Source organism: Borostomias antarcticus (genome assembly GCF_949987555.1).
Source record: "Borostomias antarcticus genome assembly, chromosome: 1".
Classification (NCBI taxonomy): Eukaryota; Metazoa; Chordata; class Actinopteri; order Stomiiformes; family Stomiidae; genus Borostomias; species Borostomias antarcticus.
Genome location: NC_140234.1, coordinates 27,070,744 through 27,078,477, shown reverse-complemented (window position 1 = coordinate 27,078,477; position 7,734 = coordinate 27,070,744).

Here is a 7,734-nt window from a genome sequence, read left to right as displayed (position 1 = left end):
ACGCCTCTGTGCTCCCCCTCCCTCCCTGTCTTACGGTGGGCAGGGCGTGGGCTTGGAGGTGCCCTGGTGGCAGTAGGACCCTGGGGGGCAGGGCAGGCAGTCCTCTCTCAGCCCGTTCCCCATCCTGCTGCTGTAGGAGCCGGCCGGACACGGGAACTGAGACCCATATGTGGTGCCTGGGGAGCACAGATCACGCTTGACTAGAACACACACACCCAAGCACAGGCTAACCTGCTGAGCACAGATCACGCTTGACTAGAACACACCCAAGCACAGGCTAACCTGCTGAGCACAGATCACGCTTGACTAGAACACACCCAAGCACAGGCTAACCTGCTGAGCACAGATCACGCTTGACTAGAACACACACACCCAAACACAGTCTAACCTGCTGAGCACAGATCACGCTTGACTAGAACACACCCAAGCACAGGCTAACCTGCTGAGCACAGATCACGCTTGACTAGAACACACCCAAGCACAGGCTAACCTGCTGAGCACAGATCACGCTTGACTAGAACACACCCAAGCACAGGCTAACGTAGGAAGGCAGGCATGTATGTACCTCATGTAAATGATGTTTGTGTTGTGTCTGGATACATGTTTGTTTTATGTGTCTTAATGTGCGTTTCTTATCTCTTTATTACATTTTAATTGTTGCCGCCCGTCTGTGCTCCTGTTTTTAGCGGCCTTAACACCACGCCCAGGGACAACAGTTGAAAATTAGCTTTAAGCTAATACTGACATATTTATAGTCATGTTTTTAATGTGTGCTGTTGATTAATATGTACTGTCCCTGAACAAATAAAATCGAAAATAAAATAAATAAAAGAATAAATGTATTTTAACTATCACTGTACTGAGTCGCAGTGCTCTATTCTCAGGGTAGTACAGTACTAGGGCTGGGTATTGAGTTGAATTTCAAGAATCGATTCGATTCCGATTCACAAGGTTCAGAATCGATTATCACGATTCAATTCGATTCGATTCAATATCGATTCGGTTAGTGTTACTAAAACCTGTTTTTTTTTTTAGCTGTAACCTTAATTACATGACTGCCAAGTTATTCAACACATCAATACTAGGGCTGGGTATGATACTGATTTCCAAAAATGAATGAATGAATGAATCATTGAATGAATGAATGAACTATTAATTCCTTCATTTATTCATTCATTCATTAAATAAAAGATCGATTTTGGGATTCATGAATCGATTCGGAATCGATTTTATTAACCCAGCCCTATACAGTACATCTATAAATATCGCAGATCTCCCACATATAGATGTATCTAGTATTTTATCAGTACGGTATTTGATGTGGTGTTGTATCAGTACAGTCTCAGTCTGTGGCCCCCTACCTTTTTCCCCTACCCTTCCTATTTCTTACACTCAAAAAAATAAGAAGTAGTTTATACAAAGACTAGTTTTGCTTGATCTACATAATATTGTCAATCAATCAATCAAGCAAAGCTTTATTTGTATAGCGCATTTCATACCCAGAGGCAACACAATGCGCTAACAGAGAACAAGGGAGGTGGGAATACTACCCACCCCTACATATTCCAGAGGGAAGCAAAAAAACTGTAATCACCCGGGGGCCAGATAAGTGAGCTGTAAAAATTCTTCCCTGACCCCTCTCAACAAGGCGATCGAGCAAGCTCCTGGAGTATGTTTGTCTACCGACTATTCTGATGCAATAAGTTGCCTTCATTTTTTTAAGTAGGTCAAGCACATTATTTGTATGAGTGTACTGCCCAAGGCTCCGAACCGGTTCAAGGAACGGAAACGAAAACCGAAAACGAACGGTATTTTACGAGGAACAGAAACAGGAACGAAAACGAAATGGTCTTTAATTGTTCCAGAACAGAAACGTTAATTTGAAATCTTTAAAACCGGTTAATAACGTTATTTTTTCGTTCTTTGTAGTAGGCCTATATAACTTAAAAATAATTGTAAAAAAGAAGAAAGCTGAGCCTTTTATGGCCGAATAGGCTAAATTAAATTAATTAAATTTGTAGCCTTCATCTTGTCCTGTTTTTGTAATGTAGCCTAGGCCCCTAAATCTGTTATTTCACAGTCAGGATCTTAAATGCTTGCTTAGCGAAATGAAGAGATTTAGATATTACAACAACACACAACATGCATAGCCTAGTTCCGACTAGGGATGTGCGCAGCGACTATTTTCACTGATGACTAGACGGTGGTTTTGTAACCGATTACATGACTAGTCTAAAAACAGGATTCCCAAGTTTCTACAACAAGTGCTATTTAGAAAAATTGAGGATGTTTCTCAAACTCTGCAAGCTAAGATGCATGACTATTCTTGATGCTTCCCAACCACTCAGCGGCAGCCAATTTGCACGCGTTGCGCAGGGCTGTCACACACTCTCCTTTGTTTTCCAGTGCAAAACAGTAGTTCAGCCTGTCCTTACAGCTTATTACTTAGCAAAGATATCAATGTGATTTATTTTGTTTAATTGAAGAAGAGTAGGCTAGCCTATAGCCTGTAATGTTTCAGTAGGCTAAAACTAGATTTCACATAAAGACCGCGGATGTCAGAGAGGGCAATAACGTTCGAAGGCAAATTTATTCCAACATTGGTCCACAAAGAATGATGCAAATAATAAAGTGAAAGAAATAATAGCCTACTGTGCAAATATAATGTTTGATATGGACCTGCCTACTGTGCAAATATAATGTTTTATATGGACCTGCGTGTCTGCAATAAAGTTCCTCTATCTTTATAACCAACATTCAGCGGAAGCCAATTTTCACTCGTTGCGCATCTCGCTCCAAGTAGCCTATGGTTTGGCTATTTAAAACACGGAGTACAGTTGCTTGGATGTATACTAGTATGCATAAACCTATGTTTTGCGAATTTAATGGTCTGCCTCCTTCAGAGTTCAACTCGGCAATTAGGCTGTGAAAGCGAGCGCGCCTCTTGGAATCTAGTCTATTGTTGCACAGATTTCTGTCACGTCTTGACTTTCACAAACCAAATGATTAGGCTACATTAATTAATATGAGCACCCTTTAGTGACAATGTGCCGTGCAACCCTGATCATTGAATAGCATAAGTTAAATGACTATAATATTAAAGACCGTGGATGTCAGACGATAGGCTACGTATTATGCGTATAGGCGCCAAATCCGGAGCTCCCATACAAAAGGAACGCAGCATAAACAATAGGGATTTTGCAGATGAATGAATGAGGTGACTAATTATTTATAAATAACATAAAACATTATAAAAACAAACAATAGGCCTACAGGCGCAGAATAAAATAGCTTGCAGCAACAGTACAAGAAAATATTTGTACAAGAAATACTGTAGGCCTATAGAGTCTTAATAGGCTAACACCCCCGGAACGGTGAACGGAACTTTATTTTTCGTTCTTAACCGGTTCAGGAACGCTATGTTGGTGGCGGAACACGAGAACGGAAACGTTAAATATTCTGGTTCTGCTCGGAGCGAACCGATTGAAAAATAATTTCGTTTTTAAGCCCTGGTACTGCCTCAGCATGCGGCCCCCTACCTTCGGGGCAGAAGTGCCCAGAGCTGCACCTCCCTGAGGGAGCCCCCGCCCCGGACAGGCAGTACCACCCTCGGGGGCAGGGCTGGCACTCGCTCTGGTCCTGCAGCCCGCTGCGCCCGCTCCAGCTGCCCGCCGGGCACTTGTGCTGGGTGGGGAACATGGTGCCTGGGGGGCAGTAGTGTCCAGGGAAGCAGGAGAGAGGAGGTCTCTGGACGCCCCCGGTCCCTGGGGAGGACAGTCACAGTGTATGCTCATCTGTCTGTTTATTTATTATTATTAATAATAATAAGAATAACTTTCATTTATATAGCGCCTTTCATGAAACCCAAGGTCGCTTTACATCAGAGCAATAAACAGACAAGAGACAACAACAAGAACAAACAAGAACAAACACCAACAACAACAACAACAACCAATCTAGCTGCCAAAGGCCTGGGTGAACAAGTGTCTTTTCAGTTCAGACTTTAAGCTGTTTAGATCATCTTTAGATGTTTTTTCATGGAGCCTCTACTGTTCCTGGAGTCCCTCAGGGATGGACGCTTGCTCTCTGACCCGCACGGTGGGACGGTCCCAGAACGTGAACGGGCCTGACCGGGCCTGATACACTCGCTCAAACTTCCTTCAGAATGATTAATGGTTCTAATGGGTATGAAACATCCACAAAACAACAAGAGATGAGGTTCCGATTCTGGATTCCACTTTGCTTTGGGCCAATTACAGCTCCCTATACAGTATGAACATGAGCAGTGTGAGGTCACTACCTCGCAGGCATGCGTATCTAGCCGGACAGCGCGTGCACTGTGAGCGGTCGGTCAGGTCTGTGCGATTGCTCAGTGTCCCTGGAGGACAGGCATTGGCCGCAGCGTTGGGTCTGGATGACCCGGGAGGACACACGAACCTATCAGGAGACAGGGCAGAGGAAACAGGAAGTGTTTAGAGGATATCTGTCAATTATCTGTATTATAAGTATTTGTGAAGATACTCAGGTTATGGTACTAGGAGTGACTTGAGTGACATGAGATACAGACAGCAGGGTGATATGAGATACAGACAGCAGGGTGATATGAGCTACAGACAGCAGGGTGATATGAGCTACAGACAGCAGGGTGATATGAGCTACAGACAGCAGGGTGATATGAGCTACAGACAGCAGGGTGATATGAGATACAGACAGCAGGGTGATATGAGCTACAGACAGCAGGGTGATATGAGCTACAGACAGCAGGGTGATATGAGCTACAGACAGCAGGGTGATATGAGCTACAGACAGCAGGGTGATATGAGCTACAGACAGCAGGGTGATATGAGCTACAGACAGCAGGGTGATATGAGCTACAGACAGCAGGGTGATATGAGATATATACAGCAGGGTGATATGAGATATAGACAGCAGGGTGATATGAGCTACAGACAGCAGGGTGATATGAGCTACAGACAGCAGGGTGATATGAGATATAGACAGCAGGGTGATATGAGATACAGACAGCAGGGTGATATGAGCTACAGACAGCAGGGTGATATGAGATATAGACAGCAGGGTGATATGAGCTACAGACAGCAGGGTGATATGAGCTACAGACAGCAGGGTGATATGAGGTACAGACAGCAAGGTGATATGAGCTACAGACAGCAGGGTGATATGAGCTACAGACAGCAAGGTGATATGAGCTACAGACAGCAGGGTGATATGAGCTACAGACAGCAAGGTGATATGAGCTACAGACAGCAGGGTGATATGAGCTACAGACAGCAGGGTGATATGAGCTACAGACAGCAGGGTGATATGAGCTACAGACAGCAGGGTGATATGAGCTACAGACAGCAGGGTGATATGAGCTACAGACAGCAGGGTGATATGAGCTACAGACAGCAGGGTGATATGAGCTACAGACAGCAGGGTGATATGAGCTACAGACAGCAGGGTGATATGAGCTACAGACAGCAAGGTGATATGAGCTACAGACAGCAGGGTGATATGAGCTACAGACAGCAAGGTGATATGAGCTACAGACAGCAGGGTGATATGAGCTACAGACAGCAAGGTGATATGAGCTACAGACAGCAGGGTGATATGAGCTACAGACAGCAAGGTGATATGAGCTACAGACAGCAGGGTGATATGAGCTACAGACAGCAGGGTGATATGAGCTACAGACAGCAGGGTGATATGAGCTACAGACAGCAGGGTGATATGAGCTACAGACAGCAGGGTGATATGAGCTACAGACAGCAAGGTGATATGAGCTACAGACAGCAGGGTGATATAGATTCAGGAGGACTGATCAAACACACAGAGCTGTTTATTATCCACTGTAGGCAGTGGAAAGCATACAAACTAGCAGTGTTCTCAATATCATGGTGCAGTAGAAAACAATAGAATTGAGTCTATTTTCATTCTAAGGACATGAGATTATTTTGGTATTTATAATTACTTTTTTACTGTGAATATTGGTGGTGGAAACCCTGTTCTGCTTCCACTGTAAAATAAAATAATAACCCCCAGGTTGTGAAGTAAGCGGGGCAGGTTTATGCTGAATGCCCTCTTGTCTGGCAGCAGTCACAGCCCCTGGCGCAGACTGGATGTGTTGTTGCAGCAAGAGCTACTCGAGATTCAGTTAGGTTACTCCTGATTGGTCTAAATCTTCAGTTAGGCTACTCCCGATTGGTCTAAATCTCATGCTCCGAACAGACACGTCACACTCGCTAACACACCTAATGAAGTCGCTGTGCGCTTAACAATGAATGAAAATGTGGTCACAAAAGAGTCGTCCAGTGGCGTAGCTCCCGTACCCTTGCATGCAGTCCTGGTCGGGGGCTCGGAGCGCCACCTGGGTGCAGGCACTCCCTGGGTGGCACTCCCGGCAGTCCGCCAGCTCATCCTGCCCCTCCCGGGGGTTGAAGGTTCCGGGTGGGCAGGGTAGGGGGTTGCTGGTGCCCTCAGGGCAGTAGAAACCAACTGGGCATCTCAGGCAGTCCTTCACACCTGAGGAGGGAAGCACAAGATCTAACTACTGTAGGAGGACAATGAACGAGCTACACCTCTATGATTAAAGGTTTCTATGCTCATGAGTGAAAAGGTGCGTTTGATTTGTCTCATAGTTGGTACTTCTGAGAGTTATCCATTCTTTCTTTGAACTGAGTAAGCTGAAACAAGTGCACCACAAGTATTTGACACTAGTATTTAACCTAGGTCTGATAAACATAGATGAATTCCGTACTTATAGCTCCCTGGTGAGGGGTGAAGGTTCCTCGAGGACATGTGACCTCATCCAGAGATCCAGCAGGACAGAATCTCCCTCTGGCACACGGCAAACCTGGCCCGACCGAGCCTGGCACACACACACACACACACACACACACACTGTACACAGTCTGTTGTGTATCCTGGACGGTATATTTGGAGTGTTGTCCTGTGCTGTCCGTCCCTGTGACCACGGCGGTGTCCTCACCCTCAGGACAGAAGCGTCCCTCTGCACACCTCCTGCAGGCCGCCCTGCTGGTCTGGCCCAGGCGCTCCCCCGCCGTGCCGGGGGGGCAGGGGGACCCGTGGGGGGTGGCGGTGCCCTCCTCGCAGTAGTACCCCCGGGGGCACAGGAACTGGGAGCTCGGCCTGCGCTCACTGCCCTCCAGGCAGTAGAACCCTGGGGGTGCACAGGACAGAGACGGACCCACACAGTAGAACCCTATTCATAGGACAGAGACGGACCCACACAGTAGAACCCTATTCATAGGACAGAGACGGACCCACACTGTAGAATCCTATTCACAGGACAGAGACGGACCCACATAGTAGAACCCTATTCATAGGACAGAAAGACGGACCCACACAGTAGAACCCTATTCACAGGACAGAGAGACGGACCCACACAGTAGAACCCTATTCATAGGACAGAGACGGACCCACACATTAGAACCCTATTCAGAGGACAGAGACGGACAAAAATAGTAGAACCCTATTCACAGGACAGACAGAAGGACCCACACAGTAGAACCCTATTCACAGGACAGACAGACGGACCCACACAGTAGAACCCTATTCACAGGACAGAGAGACGGACCCACACAGTAGAACCCTATTCACAGGACAGAGAGACGGACCCACACAGCGGTACAGGGCACAACAGCACTTGTCCCGATCCACGAACGTTGAGGCTACTACTCAGTTCCTCCCTCTGCATGACAACAAAAGCAAAGC